At 40.2% G+C, this 16,888-nt stretch overlaps 1 protein-coding gene across 6 annotated transcripts in view; it reads right to left on the bottom strand.

Moving 5' to 3' along the window:
• Window positions 1–16,888, bottom strand: part of CTNND2 (catenin delta 2) — a 655,439-nt gene that overhangs the window by 413,261 nt on the left and 225,290 nt on the right. The window contains exon 1 of one of the 6 annotated variants that reach the window (XM_062610814.1): window positions 13,956–14,325. The exons of 4 other annotated variants lie outside the window; for them this stretch is intronic. The gene's annotated coding sequence lies outside the window, so the exon portion shown is untranslated. Of the gene's footprint in view, window positions 1–13,955; window positions 14,326–16,888 lie in introns of those variants that run through there. One more of the 6 variants, XM_062610815.1, reaches the window with a different exon arrangement.

Raw genomic sequence — 16,888 nt, 5'->3', positions numbered from 1 at the left:
GAATCTGACTCCCTGTTCTTTGCACCCTCCCTTTAGCTGTTTATAGATGTTGATGAGATCCCCCTCAGCCTTCTCTTCTGGCTGAGCAGCCCCAGCTCTCTCAGCCTTTCCTCACAGGAGAGGTGCTGCGGTCCCTTCATCATCTTTTGAAGCCCTTCTCCTCATACCCTCCAACATGTCTGTATCTGTCTTTAACTGAAGCCCAGAACTGGACACAGTGCTCCAGGTGTGGCCTCACCAGTGCTGAGCAGGGAGGAAGGATCACCTCCCTCGACCTGCTGGTAAAACTCCTCCTAATGCAGCCCAGAATACCGGTGGACACCTTTGCCACAAGGGCACATTGCTAACTTATGTTCAACTTGGCATTCACCATGACCCACAGGTCCTTTTCTACAAAGCTGCTTCCCAGCTGGGTGGCCCCAGCCTGTACAGGTGCCTGGAATTAAGGAGCATACTTCTGTCTGCAGCTAGCACTGCCAAGGTTACTGAGGCAAACATGTCACCCCAGAAGCAGGAAAGTTTGACTGGACTTTGCCACACACACACAGTAGTAGGTAATTTCCTGTGACATTAAAATTCATCTCCTTCCCTGAATGAAACAGGAGAATTTTTATGAGTTTTCCCATTCTGCAGGAAACAAGAATTTTTATGAGTTTTCCCATTCTGACAAGTGTGAGAGGTATAGCCTCTTCCTTGTGTGCCTGAGGATAGGAATGGATAGGATGTCCATTTATATGAAAAATTATATGGGAAACTGTATTTTTTATTTTTTCCTGAATTGATCATGGAAAATCCATCTTGGTTTATCTTACAAGGTTCATTCTTCTCTGCTCACAGACACTCTCCAATTTCAGTAATAGCCTGTCCCATGCAGAGCACTAAGTTTCCCTACTCTACCTGAGAAGCTACACTGGATATAGTCCTGAGACGACTTAGCTGTATAAGCCTGGCTCTTTGATCCAGACTCTTTTGAGGAGAGTCTCAGCAGCCTGGAATACACAAGTATCAGCAACATTTGCAATGCTAAACTGTAAGATTAGAAGAAAGACTACTTAATTTTCCAGGCCTGTTCTGTTCTGTGGTCTGTTCCTTGTGTATTTTAGATTACCCAATCACCTGGCAAGCAAAATGTGACATCAAACTGATTACTTAGCAAGTGCTGGAAATTTATAAAGTAATTTCCTCTTTGCCTTAAAAAGGAAGAGTACACATTTAGCATGCTAAAGTCAGGATTTTAAGCCAAAGCTTTTATATTATTGTGTTCTTTCCCCATTTCTTGATTTCTAATTGGTAAAGACTGATTTTTTTCATATTACATAGCTGGCAAAGTATGTATCATTTCCAAAAGCAAAGACACTGGAATTACAATGAAAGAAATAATTTAATGGGATGCACTGACTGTAGTAACTCTATTTCATTTCCTCAAACAAGAGACTGCATTGACTGAGAGAGACATTTCTCTGGCTCATGTCCATTACAGAGCAAAGTCAGAAAGAGAGAGAGTGGAAGAAATACAGCATTCCCTCCTTTGAATAGATTCAATGCATTTGCAACAATGTTTGGGGTGTCTTTGACAGCATCATCAGAATATAAATTGTCTCTAACCACTTTCCACATTTTTATTCTTTTTACTGGGAGAGAGCAAACCCCTCCATAACAGTGTAATCCCACTTAAAGAGAAGGCTTTTGAAAATGTAACCCTTAAAACTCAGCTCCCTTCCCTTTAAGCAGCTTTGCATCTCCCCATTGCAGTTTCTATCTTTTGTTCTTCCAGTTCATGTTCAACATAAGAAAGGAGTAGGGAGTCCTTTCAGATTCAGTCCTACAATAAGCATAATGTATACTGCCTCAACAGCCAAGAGGAGCCTGGAAAACCAACCCTAATTCTGCTATGAAGCACTGGCAGCTTGATTAGTCAGGACTGGACAGAGGGGAGCAGAACCTCCTGGAGCACTGTTGAAGAGCATATCTATGGTTTGGTTTGGTTTTCTGTTTTTTTTTTTTTTTATTGTTTTTATTTTAATTTCCTTTTCTGAATTTACAGAGCACATCTCCCACTCCAGTGAAACTGGCTTTGTACCTCCTAGTGAGTTTACAGGCAGTTTTATCCACACCACTACTTTAGGCATGTTTGGTACCACCTTCATCCATCTACTTCTTGTGAAGAGAGGGTGACAGGACTCTCTGTAGCAACTGAGTACACATGGCTGTGGATACAGGACTTCAGGCAAATCACATGCAACTATGTTTTACCTAAACAAAACACTCTACAGTTAGAATCCCACTACGATGACGGCTAAAAAATTACTTACAGTAAAACAAACTTGAGCCCGAGAAGCAGTCACGTGAGAAATAACACTGAAAATACTGCTTAGCATGACAAGAACTACGTGACCTAAATTCTAATTTAAAATATTTATAAAAGAAAAAGCTTTGGATCACTCAGATACCATAACACTGGAACTGCTGAAAATGCTGACTTCTTAATGACAACCACTCTATGCAAATGATCTAATTACAAACATCAACACACAATGCCTTGTTGAAAAACAGGGGGAAATGTTTCAAGAGGCTTAGGAAGGAGAAAAAAATGCACTTTGAAAAATATTACTATGTATATGGAATAATAAGGCCTCATAATAGATGCTGGATCTTATTTACTAAAATTTTGCTGTTTGATTCAGATGTTAATTTCATGCTGCATTAAATGAATAACAGATAAACCTCCTTTTTTTAAATGCTCACATCAGCTTCAAAATTACAGTTTGATACATTTTTGAATTAATCTTACAAAGCACTGAATCTAAATTTGCAAGCCATGATGAGTTAGAATTTTAAAGAGTTATAGCTGTGGGAATGAAGAGAGAAGAGACTGGAGCAGATAACAGACAAATGGGGTGCTCTGCCTACATCTGCATACTGACAGCAGGACCTTCTGATTACAGGATAGCTGGATTCACCACTGCTTTTATTTATAAATAAATGGGCCTACAAAACAATGAGTTATAATTTGTCACTCTGGCTAAACATTTTTAATTAATGTATTTTAATATTGTTGATGAAGTTAAGTCAAAGTTCTATTTCAGTAATGTCAGAATTGACTGTACTCCTGGCACACACAGCAGATAACCAAGAGTAAAAGTCAGTCAGATAAACCTGGAGGCACTTTTTTTAAGGTGAAGTTTGAAAAAGTGTGTAATTTACCTTCTTTCTGTCTGTGAATGTCTGAAGTATCCAATCTCACTGCAAGAATAACCTGTCAAAACCACAAAGCAATTCATCCCATGTCGACAAACCTAACATTCAAATACATTTGGGAATAAAGATTTAAGAAAAAAAAACAAAACAAAAAAAAAAAAAAAAAAAAAAAAAACAAAAACCTGCAGCTGCAAAATATGGCTGCTGCAACAGGTGAACTGCTCTGTAAGATTAGCAGCCTACCATAAAATCCTTCTCTGTAACAGAGCAAAGCACAATGTGACAGTAGATAAACTCCATTAGAGTGAATTTAAGTACATGTAGCCATGTAGACAGAATAAGCCAAACATCTGCCCATGTTTTTTTCTACATTTTGTTGATGTTTGTTATCATCTGGACACATTATCCGCATGTCCCCTGAAACCATATATTGCACTTTCCATCAACTGATATTACACCTGATGAAGAGTACAGAACTGATCGACTAGAGCTTCTCCTGCTGTCGAGCTCAGCCAACAAGCTGTTTGTGAATCCTGCAGATGTTTTGGTAAACAGGGACAAACTGACTTTTTAAAATGAGTTTTCAACCTAATTAAAAAAAAAAGAAAAAAAGAAAAACTAGACATATATACACACATGCTGTTTTTCACAACTACACTGTGATTCACTGGTGTGTGTTTCGAAACTTCACTTGAGGGCAGCATGAGGGGAATGACAAAAACCTAATAAGCAGTCATTCCACAATATATTTAAAAAAAAACAAAACAACTACGTCATGACAGAAGGGTGTAATGAAGCAATAATGACTGGGCTCTCACCCCCCCAGCAACACTTTAAAACCCTTCACAAGGTATGGATTACATTTTTCGAAATTCTCTTCCAAGATATATTGGTTTTTAGCTGGAATATCATGCAGGTTTATTGTTTTTAAACAAACCTCCTCTGTCATTCAGAAATTCAATCAGAAAATGCAAAGACCCTATGCTGTCTCAAATCTCCATCTAATTTCTCTACCTAGTTAAACAAATAGCTAATTATTCCTCTAAAGCATTCTGTGAACATTTAAAATGAAAGTTCAAAGGAAGAAAAGATGGAAACTTGCACAAGCAGGTTGTGTAAGATTTTGGAGAATGTGACTGTGTTCAAATAGGAACTGCAGTGCCCCTGTGGACAGCATTTCTGGTTTTCAAGAGCCAGTGTTAATTAAAGCTTAGGTTCAGCCTGTCTCCTGCCACAGAAATGTAAACTTAGGGCCAGAATGCCCCGGCAGGACAAGGACAACAGGTTTAACCATAAAGCCTTTTAGAGTTTGTCCAAAGAGATCCCCAGAGTCTATCTGGAGGTCACACCAACCAGGCAGGTTTTTTTTGTCTGCTCTATTTGGTAGCCATGCCACAGCCATCTGTATTGTATGACTTATTAACAGAAGGAAGTTATTTTCCATAAACCAGTGTCTGGACATGTTGCCTTTACATTTATCCAAGCTCATTTCCATTCTGAGGCAGTATAATGCTGATGCCAAGCAACTAAAAGTAAGAATAGGGAAGAGTTCTAAGATCATTGCTGCCAGACTTTCTGAGTTAGAGACATGCAGTAGCCCCATGAGGTTGTAGTGAGGTGGGTCGGTCTCTTCTCCCAAGTAACAAGTGATAGGACAAGAGATAATGGCTTCAAGCTGTGCCAGGGGAGGTTTAGATTGGATATTAGGAAAAATTTCTTCACCAAGAGGGGGATCAGGCATTGGAACAAGCTGCCCAGGGAAGTGGTAGGATCACTGTCCCTGGAAGTGCTAAAAAAACATGTAGATAAGGCCCCCAGTGACATGGCTTAGTGGTGGTCTTGGCAGTCCTCAGGTAAAGGCTGGACTTGATGATCTTAAAGGTCTTTTCCAATCTAGTTGATTCTGTGATTCTATGATTTCCGAAAACACTACAAGAAGAAAGAGGGTAAAGGCATACTGACAGTCAAATGCCATAGGAGATTTTCTACATTCAAAACACCGATTGGCAGCAGCCCACTAAGTAATAGTGGGATTTAATAATATCTGAAATTCTTAAAAAAAAAAAAAGTCACATTTTGCTTGAAAAAAGTTTGCAAATCAGAAATACACAAACCCCCCTTTAATCTGCATGCATATACATACAAACCAAAGCCTCCCTCACTTAGGTGAATGCAAATACTATTTGTGTGTGCATTTCTGTTTAGAAACAAATTAGTTCACTTATGTCCAGCACTCCAAGGACTAGATCAAGCCTGCAAGGTAACCTCACCTGGCTCCCAGAAGTGCTGGCTGGTAGGCAGACCAACTGAACTTGTCAAGTTGCTTCTGGATTTGTACTTTCTAGAAAAGTGAGTAAGTGCAAACTTAAGTCAGGGATGTCAACATTTTTTAGGTCACATGCTGCACTGTACAAAGTAACTTACTAGCCTGGTACCTGAACATCCAGGTAGCAACAAAAACAACCTTGAGTTGCACTGTAAGCTGACCACTGCTGTGCTGTTGCTTTGTAACTTAAATTTACATACATACAGTCCAAAGTATGCAGAATTTTGCTACTATTTAAGCATCTCACCCTATGAAACACTACCAGCTGAAGGAAAATGGATGACAAAGGAGCCCAAGTTACTCCCCTTGTTTTCCTCAAACATCACGAAGCACATTTACAAATACCAATTCATATACTTGGTAGATTACTGGTGTTTCCAGAATATTTGTACAGGTGACATTTCTCTGCAAAGAGGGAAATTAACATACGTAATGCATGTGCTCTGGAGTAATGCTATTGTGTCTGTATGCAAGTCATCACTGGCACATGAATAAACTGTCATTCTAAAAAAATCCTGCCATGGGAGGCTAAAGAATACAGCCTAAAGACATAAAGTTTCAGGAAGGTGTTACCACAAGAGCCTATCCATGAAATGAAATCCTGTAACTTTCAAGGAATATTCTCAGGTAATCCTTCAAATAGTGTATTACCAGAGTCTGGAGGAAAAAAAGATGAACTTTCCCCCAGTCCATTTCAGTGGAACCTAGTACTGAGATGTATACAAGGACGCTGAATGGTACTTTGGGTCTCATTCAACACGATGGATATGTAACCCTTCCTGATTTCATCTTTGCTTGAGACTATCTATTTTTACTGCTCTGTTAAAAAAAGAGCAGCCTTCTTCTTTGGTTGGAAGGACCAATTACCTGAGATAGATGTGTAAATGAAAAATTTAGACCCCCAGCACCTTTTAAGAGTTTCCTTCCCTCCCCCCCTGAAGCTGTGACTTAGCTTTAGGTCTCCAGCATGGAGCTACAGCTATAAAGCAAATGAAGTTCTGGTCTACTCAGTCAACTGGAAGGGACAGTTTGGCTGCTCAGAACAAATGAATGCATGTTTGATCTACAGCAAGTCCTCAGCATACCAAAAGGTTTTTTTACAATATATGCCAGGCAGCTCCTACAGTATTAGAAACTTATTTATGATGTCCTACAAAGGTTCATTACGATAATACTCAAAGACATACTTTAAATTACTATGAAATGCAGTGAAAATAACAGAGATTGTCAAAGTAAACAGTACTGTGAAAATAAAGTTTGTCAAGAATACTGTTGCGTAGAATGTCATCCTTCAAAGCGAGGCAACTTGTTCACTGGGACAGTGTATAGGTGTACATTCTACATAAAAGTTACTACTAATGCAGAGCTGATTTTGATATGGCTAATGCATATATATATAGGCTTTTAAGCAACTGCAGAAGCTTATTTAAGAGGGACAACGGCACTTGAAAAGCCCACTTACAGGTACATTAAAGAAAAGTAAACGTTTTTGGTGGTACATACTTATTTGAAATCAAGTACATAGGCTACACAGAGCAATAGCAATATAATAACTGAAAGTAGTAGTTATTTCATCTATGAAACAAAATTAGAGAAATGGTCTTAGAAAAACCATGGATTGCCAGCACATCTGTGAATACAGCTATCTGCAGTAGGTATATCCTGATCTCTAAAAATGTACATGAGATATAATTAAACCCTAAGTCCTATGACAAAAATTAATGAGAAATCTAAACATTCCATTATGACAGTGATGAAGAAAACTCCCCAGCTCCATAACTACAGTTACACTACATTTCATGTTTAGGTAGTGAATGTGCAGTCTCTTTTACAGAAGGTCTATTATTTTATTTGGCAACATGGTCTACTGTGAGGCACCCCTGCCCATGGCAGGGGGGTTGGAACTAGATGATCCCAAGATGCTTTCCAATCCAAACCATTCTACAATTCCATGATTTCTGATGAAAATTACATAGCATTGCTGCACCAGAGCATATAGGCTTAAAGTGAACTTAAGGAGGCAGAAAAAAAGTATGAAGAAGGCAACATGATTAATGCAGGGGTTACTCAACATTCATATGTAGAATTAATCTTGCATGAGAACAATTATATTGAAATAAAACTGCTCTATGTTCTTTTACATATGTTTATTGAATTAATAGTTTGGAGAAAGCGAGCTATTCATCTAATTCTAGCACACCATTTACTGGCAATGACTTTTTGGGCATCTGTGTGCAGTGAAAATGAAACCAAAAATATTTCAGCATTTGAAGCTTTATCAGTGTCAAGCACATGCCTTTCCAGTGCAATGTCTGACCTTGTGACTATATAGAGGGCAACAAATATGATCAGGATGCTGTAAAATTATTTATGAAAGCCCAAGGGCTTTCACAGTTTATATACTTTTTTTTTTCCTCTTTTAATCACATCATTCTGAGCAAGTGTGATTTCAAACACAATTAGCATAGCTAAAGCTGGTGATCTTTTGCCTCCTCCATAGGATATGCTCATATGTGGTTTAATTTGCTATGTCTGGAGTTACTTAAAGCAGTCGTGTAACTTAGTTTCAGCAAAAGCACAACAAAACCTGTGAGCTCTGGAAGCTCAGGTAAGCCTCCTCCACAACTAGAAGGGTATCACAAAACAACCCAACACAGACCTACCTCCTCTAAGTCAGTCGGGTTCCACTAATCTCGGTAGATCCTGAAACCTCATTTTTAAACATGTGAGAACTTGTTCTGGCTTTTACTGTGTATTATTGATTTGATTAGGAAAAAAGAAAAAGAAAATACTAGAGACAAATCACTAAAAACATTTCCTCTGACTCAGCAGCCACAAAATTCCCTCCCTTGCAGCACTGAATTTCATATGACAGCCACTCCTCAGTTCTCCAAGTCTAATGGAAGGCACTGGGATAACAGTAGCTTGGACTCAAGTGGTGAGACACTTGCAGAAGTTGTCCAGAGAAGTTCTGTCTGTCCCATCCTTGCCAGTGATCAAGGACAGGTTGGACAGGGCTTGGAGCAACCTCGCCTAGGGGAAGGTGCCCCTGCCCATGGCAGAGGAGGTAGAACTTGATGGTCTTTAAGGTCCCTTCCAATCCAAACCAGTCTATGATTCTATGGTAAGTTTTTACCCATGTAACTGAATATCAGTTACATGGTGGGTGGGCAATTAAAAGACTATAGCCTTGGACTATAGGACTGTGTACAGATAATGGCTTTGAGAAAGACAGACAATGAAAAATATCCAAGTCACTGTGCAGAGTGAACTGGAGAGAAACAATGCAGCCTGAGATGAATTCCAAGATGGGAACTTGCTCCTCACAGAAAGCTGACATGAAGCCATTTCTGTGCTTGACTCTCAGTCTGAAATTCGGCTGTCAAATTTTTAGCACATACAAAGCCAGCTGGGAGAGTCAGCTATGGAGCCAAAAGAAATCTAATCTGAAATCAGGGCAGGGCAGATGTGTAACAGTGGAACCTTGAAGAAAAGAGGAAAAGAGGGGAAAAAAAAGAAGCGAGGGAGCAGGGGGAAGAAAAAATGCCAAAGTGCTTACTGTTTGTTTTTTTCCTTAAAATCTCTGCTAGCAGATCTTTCCATTTTAATTCTTTGTCTTTATGTATTGACAATTAATCATCTCTTGCAGGAGCAGAACTTTTGAGGTTTTCTAAGTTACAGGTTGCTAGCAACACACTGACTTTTCTATTGCTTAAAGTCCAGCTTGTGAGAACAGCTGCAGCAGTCTAAAAGATAAAAGCATTAGAAGGTTCATGCTAGACTGGGCCCAGGAATAAAATATTGACCTTTCTGAAGGTAAGCCATTAAAGTAACAGCAAAAAAATACAAGTGTAGTTCACTTGTATGTTGTTATCTACATTTTAGTCAACAGCACCCCTCTGACATAATCAATGATGGATTAATCTTAATCCTCTATTCAAGAGAATCTGTATCAGGTTTTGGCATGTCCCTTTTGCACACTCACAATCTATGGCACTTAAGAAAAGTTGAAAGAGCTGGAAACACAGAAAAGCCAACTCAGTATTGGACCAAGTAAGCTCAGGTGAGAAAACAAAACAGAACTGCCTGTTACTGTTGAAATAAGGTTACCAAGAAATTCACTTAAAAAAAAAAAAAAAAGAAAGAAAAGACAAAGTGTGAAAAGTCAAGTCGCAGAGGCTAACATATTAAACTTTAGATTTATCACCCATTCCAACTGTGTCGTGATTTTATAAATAGAAATGAGCAACTGCACAAGTAAGGCTGCAGTGAAAATGCTGTAACTTCCTATAGTCTGCTGTGCCATTCTGCAGGCTGGACAAGCAATCTACTTTTTTTCACCACAGCAGCCAACATCACCTTCAAGCCACTATTCCTGCAAGTCTAATAAGGAAAGGGTACATGTTTCATCTGAGATAGCCCCCTGCATATGCTAGAATGAGAGCCTGTATGTACTAGAAAGCGAAGACACCTGCCCTCTGTTTCCAAATGAACTATTTGCTACACTCTGAATGTAATTTCCACATACAACTCTTGTAAAACCCTAAGAGAATGGTAATAAGCAGTATTAATTTATTACACAAACTATAGTAACACATGGTGCACACATGCTCAGTGATAATACTTTCTAGAAGAAAGCAAGTTTTCCTTTAAACAAAAATTATCAGTATTCATTACTACCGGGAAAACTGAGGCCACAACTAGGAAAAAAAAAGCAAAACAACAAAACAAGAACGACATCTGTCTCGGTGCCTGCTGATCACGAAATGATTTCATGTTGCAACTCAACAGTTCAAATAAATAAGTACTTTTTTCTCTGTCCATAGTTTTAGCAGAAACTATCAATGGATCTTTACTGCAGTCTCAATAGACTTTTACAGCCTTTCCTAGCACAGAAGGGAGAGGTGTCCCAAGTCATAGCTTCTCTGACAAATTCTAAATCTTTGAAAGCTGTCTGGCTTCAACATGTTTCAGTCCACTGAAAAGAAAACTTTTAGAACTGGTCTAAATACAAATTACACACAACTGTGATAATTCCCAGGTAACATACTAATTGCGTAGCTGTTTTCCTATTGACTCCCAAGTTCTGATTTGCTCCACCACACTGCCACAAAATCAAGGACCTTTGCTGAGTAACTTACATCGTGTCATTAAACTCGTTAGACACAGACAGAGCCTTACTTTGACTGACATGTAGCTGTGTTTCCAACTACTTTTTCTTCCAGATCCTCAAAACTGCATACTTTCATAGCACTCAGATAGACAGAGATGTGTACCATGTGTTCATGGTGGGCATGATGAACCTCCTGCTTTAACTGTCAGGTTAGTTTTTTCAAAAAAACCATTAATGGAATGACTATTCTGAGACTATCATACATAAGTCTTGACCTCTGGCAGAAACTATCTGTAACAGCATGAAGCCCATTCTAAGAGTTTTCTGAAAGGATATCTCTGGATCCCAAAGAGAAATATTTTCAATGTCTCATTAAAGGAAAAATAATAATAAAAAACCCAATAGCCACTTTCATATGTGTAGGATAGGGATATTTCAAATGTAGGGATAGTAGCTTCTATCAAATGTTTTATATACTCTGCTATCTGAATGGCCTGACCAACATTTTAAATCTTGTGCACGTTTTTAGATCAGGGCTTAACATCTTTTGTTTCCTTTGCCTCTCTTCAGGGGTTAAAGCAAGTCCCTAATATATTTAAAGTACAGTTATAGGTACAGTTTCTATACATATGTATTTGTATACATGCACACACACACAAATGTAACACGTTAATATCACGGACCCATTGTTTGGAGGGCTGCTTAAAACATGGTGAATTTCTATTTAAGTATCACGATACAAAAAAGTGTTTCAAGACTTCTACTTTAGCAGGTTACTAGGATAAATCTTTTACCAATGACAGAAAGCTGCAGTATCCTATCTCTGTCAGTCACTTCAGGATTCAGCAACTAGAACTGAAGACTGAATAGGATTGTCTGTTGTTTTTGGGGGTGTGTTGGGTTTGTTGTTGTTTTGGGGGGTTTTTTGAGGTTTTTTGTTGTTGTTGGGTGGTTTGGTTTTTTGGGGTGTTGTTTTTTTGTGGTTTTTTTTGTGTGTTTTTGGTTGGTTGGTTGTGGTTTTTTTTTGTTGTTTGTTGGGTTGTTTCTTTTTCTGTGAGGGGAGTTTGGTTGTTTTGGTTGTGCTGTTTTTTTTCCCCAGAAAAAGGAGAAATAAAAATAAATTACACCTTCTGCTCACAATTATTTTAAGGAAAGAATTCCTAAGCTACTGAACATCATTAGTGATTACATAAACAACTACTACAGTATAATAAAACCAGTGAAGTAATTCCAACTTTGCCTTGAACTTCCAAAAAGCAAGATGCACACATATGGCTGAATTAGTTCACTCAGAAATCAGCAGAGGAATGCCAAAGACAGATTTGACCCATTATCTACCTGCACAGCACAAATGAATAATGCAAATGTGTATGCAAAGGACCATGAAGCATCTGAGCTTAGCAGTGCATTTAAAATATATCACTAACTTTCAGCTTCTTGAAAAATGTATCAAATGCAGGAGGTTCCACCGAGAGCACACCCTGTTAGGGACTCCACTGGATTTTTATTTCTACACCTGACTCAGAGGACTATAAAAAAGGAGACTAAAGCAACTTGGGGTACTGCTCTGTCACTACAGGCCTCACATGTCCCTTCATAAATCTTCCTGAAACACCTGAATGTTCATTCCATAGCCAAGACTAACAGGTCTTTACACAGTGCATCTTGGGAAGGGAGAAGAGGAAGGCAATGGGCTTTTCGACATGACTTCAGAAGCCACAAAAATTAAACTGTATGCAATTAGAACGTTACTAAAAGAACCCACAGTAAAAAGCATACTTTACGGCACCACAGTCAACTCAAGAGTACCACATAACAAGCTAAGCAACCTTATTAAAATTAGTGGTACTAAAATTAGTTAAAATGACTAGTTGGATCAACTAGGAACAAGCCTGGATCAGTCACACAAAGCAGTTAAACTGCTGAGCGCTCACCAAACGCTGAATTAGTTTTACTAAACTTTTTGTGAAACAACATTAATATAGGACTTTGGGAGGGTACATGCTTACTTACGTAATCTCACAAATGCAATTGCCACAATAACATATTCCTGCAGTGTCTTAAGTCAGGAATAATATGTAAACCAATCTGCTCTAAATCCCCCCCTCCTATTTTTTTTCTCTTTTGGCAGGAATTACTAGGCCTCATGGGAGAGGGAATGGGCTGTTCTTACATTTTAGATATTTCACTTGAATTCAGCCAAAAGATCAAACTGGTAAGCAAACTGTTACCGTAACAAGTATACAGAGCTGTGTCAGGAAAGGTTGTTGGGGCTTTTTCACATAACTGACTTTCACATTGAGTTATTTAATCCCTTGAGCAGTCAGTCACATTTTCCTGGGACTTGAGCAGCACCAGATGAAACTCGGGAGGTCACAACCATCCATCGTTTTCACTAATCTTCTCTAATGAATTTCAAATTAGCTGACCCATCTACACACACACACATATACAAAAAATCTACCTGAAAAGCTTAGTAAAGATTTAAAGGTTATGCATAATTATGAGAGATGCAAATCCCATTCTCACCAATTTAAAGCTATAATCTGAAATAAAGATATCACCACACACTGAGTACATTTATTGAGAACATTTTCTAGGGTAAAAGTACAAAGCAACAGGTCTGTGAGCTCAAAAAATACTTTTTTGCACAAGAAAGATTAGCCTGTGGAATCATTTTATCTCAGCGGAATTAGTGATTTTCTGAAATCTTTGCTTTAGGCAAGCTGAAACAAGAAATAACCAGGGAAATACATTGTTGCTAAATAAGGATGTGAAGCATTTCGGGGGGAACAAGACACTTAACTGAAGAGTAACATTTACTTTAACATTTCACTTTCCTGCCTTCAATGGACTTTAAAGTCCCGGTTTCTCTCTTTTTCTTTTCTTGTTTTTTGTTTTGTTTTGTTTTTTTGTTTGTGTTTGTTTTTTTTTTTTAAGGGGGTGGCCCAGATTTCTGTTTCTAAGGAAAGATAAAAACCCGACCAAAACCTACCAGCCACAAGTTCGACTCCACTCCACGTGGACTTTAAAATCCAGCAATGGTGCTACCTATATGCTTTTGGATAACGTAATTTCAAGCGTTTCGAGGTCCAAAAGCATTTCTAAGCCACTCAGAAGAGACGTTCAAAACCACGTACAGACCCTTCCACGAAATCTCTTGCTTTTAAGAGCTCTGAGGTCCAAAAACGTTTCTAATCCATTCAGAAATGACGTTTAAAAACACTTATAGACCTTTCCACGAAACACCTCGCTTCGTTTCCAACAAACAAATTTCGAGACAGTCCCAAACAAGCGATCCGTCTTTAACTCTTTTACCTTTGTCGCCCACTTGTAAATTAACCTCCTTGATCACTTCAGCACCGCTCTGGGAAGTCTCCTCAAAGCCGAGCTGAGTTTCCCTCCTCTCCGGAGCAGCAGCTCAAGCAGGACTTGCCATCTGGGGTAGTGTTTGTTTTCCTCTTTTTACACTTACAAGAAGAAACTTGGTGAAAACACGAGCCGGCGGGCGCTGACGGCCATTCCGAAAGCGCGGAAAGACGGCGGCCGCGGCAGCAGCACAACAAAAGCCAGCCCTTTCCCCGCCTCCCCGTCCCTCAAGGCCTCCCCGGGGCTGGCAGGCGGGCAGGGGGCGAGGCCCGGCCGCGGGCAGCTGCCACCGGCCCAGCGGGACAGCGGAGGGGGTGCGAGAGGAGCAGGCCGGGCGGGTAGAGGAGCGCTCCGCCGGGCACAAAGGTCTCCATGGCAACGGCGGGCCGAGCCCCCATCGCCCTTGTTGAGGCAACACCTCGTCGCCGCAGGCCCCGCCCACCCGCCGGCCCCCCACAGCCCCGCGCAGCCCGCGAGCTTCCCCCCTAAAACAAAACCCGCAGCGATCGATCCATCCCGTAGCATCTCCACATCCCCCTCCGGCACCGGGCGACGCACCCGCCTCGCAGCTGAAGCACCGGCAGCGGCGACAGGGCAGCCCGAGCCCCGAGCCGAGGGGGGCTGCCCGCGGCCCTGCCCTAAACCTGCAGCATGGCTGTGCTTCGCTTTGTCCCCAGAGTGCAGTCATTTAGGCCTTCTAATTGAGAGTAGAAGTCGATATGCTACTACAGAATGACAGCATAACTTCACTCTGAATTAATTAAAATGCCCACATTCTTCAGCTTATCATGGAATCACGGAATGGCTTGGGTTGAAAGGGGCTTTAAAGGTCACCCAGTTCCAATCCCCTTGCTGTGGGCAGTCACATTCCACTAGACCAGGTTGCTCCAAGCCCTGTCCAACCTGGCCTTGAACACCGCCAGGGATGAGGCATCCACAGCTTCTCTGGGCAACCTGTGCCAGTGCCTCAGCACCCTCACAGTGAAAGAATTTTTTCCTAATATCTAATTTAAATCTCCTCTCTGTCAGTTTAAAGCCATCCCCCTTGGCCTGTCACTATATGCCCTTGCAAAAAGTCCCTCTCCAGATTTCTTGTAGGCCCCCCCTTTAAGTACTGAAAGGCCTCTCCTCAGCCTTCTCTTCCCCATGCTGAACAACCCCAGCTCTTTCAGCCTGTCTTGTCAGTTTCTTCTAATACAAAATGTTTTATTTTGAGCTTTTTTCTTTTAATTATTTTTCTTCTAAACTTACGTTTTTCAGACTGTACAACCAGAAGCTATGAAACTTTTGTCCTAAATATGCAGGCACCTAGAAAATAAAACTTACACTCCTGTTCTTAGAAACATGCACAGCACTAAACAGGAAGGTTAAAAGCGAAGGGCTAAGCGCCCAGCCTGGTCTCCAGCACAGACAACTCCAAGGCTCCAACACACACTACAAACAACAACTTTATGTACATATGGGATTCCTCCCACTGAACACAGCAAGACTCCTTGTATGCCCTGAAGTCTGAGAGGTGTCAGGTCAAGGATCACGACACCTGAGACAGAAATGAGGCTCAAGCCCTAGCCATGACAAGTTCCTACAACCCAGTGCAAGACCCCTGTAGATGTAATGATGCCTGTAAAATATTATGATAATTCTTCAGTGTGGTGCAAATGTTTAAGTAATTCAATTATTCTGCTGATGTCAGAAAGATTTAACTTGCTTCCAAGGATTTCTTGCTAAAGGGCCTTCACCACTCTGTGGGTTTCAGTTCACCAACACCTGTATGATATGAACACTGGAGGAAAACAACTGTTTGATTATTTTGTATACAGAGATCCTGTCAAGAAAAATAACCTTCCCTTTTACAAAAATATGAGCTTCACACTCATATGAATAAACTACCAGACTCCAAAATGAGCCCTTTCCTTCCTCATTAAAAATAAAACGTCATAGCTCACAGTGCCTTAATTATTTTCTGCCAGCGTCTAGGTAAAAGGCTGAAGGACTGGACTAGATGACTCTGGTTTAGCATTTTCTTTTAATTCCACATTCAGTCCCAATCTCAAAGAAAAGGCTTCTTTCTACGTAGAAAGAGCTGTCCCTCTTTCTGAACCACAATGACCACATACTAACATCCACTGCCATTAGTCTTTACAATTACTGACTGTGAGCCGTAAAATTTCAGTAGTCTTCTCTCAAAATGTCACAGTGAAGCTGAGGTCAGTCTTGCTTGATCTGATACGATACCATATACACATGGAGGAAAGAAGAGTGGCATTTCAGGGTCCAAAGGGGGAAAAAAAACACTTCTACCAACCATCACTGGGTTTATTGGCACTCCCTGGTGCAGAGGTTAAGTGCAGGGGTTAGCCCCCAACTCTGCTAAAAAAAGGGAAGAGCAGGAAGAAACTGAAAGCAGCTAAGAGATTTAGCATTAGAAACTGCTTTTAAACACCAGCTGAGGCCAATGCAATTATGATGATGATAATGATGATGATAATAATAATGATGACACAATCAGCTACCTCTTCCTTTTGGAGGAAGTACTTTGGAAGGGGAAAACCCAACAGTTAACCATATTTCCAAAATTTCAGGGAGGTAAAATGTTGCTGGGGGCAATAGATGGAAAACTAAGTTGTAAATCCCTGTATTTTAGCTCATGAATGGCAAACATACTAGGTTCCTTGTAATCCTGCCAAACTGTAAGTGTCATTTAAGGAGAGCAATGCAACAGCTTACTGTTGATCTCCATTGTTGCCTACAATAAAGGAAGACTGTTTCTGATAAATTAAAGGTCACAAATACATGCCAATTTAATAGAAAAAATATCTACTCCACATGAGATAGTATCTCCAAGGGGTAATTAGTTACACGGCCGTCTGAGCTCTCTTTCA

Source organism: Pezoporus occidentalis, unplaced genomic scaffold (assembly GCF_034315485.1).
Source record: "Pezoporus occidentalis ecotype Australia unplaced genomic scaffold, CSIRO_AGI_Poc_V1 ctg15, whole genome shotgun sequence".
NCBI lineage: Eukaryota > Metazoa > Chordata > Aves > Psittaciformes > Psittacidae > Pezoporus > Pezoporus occidentalis.
This window is presented reverse-complemented; position numbering and strand designations above follow the sequence as displayed.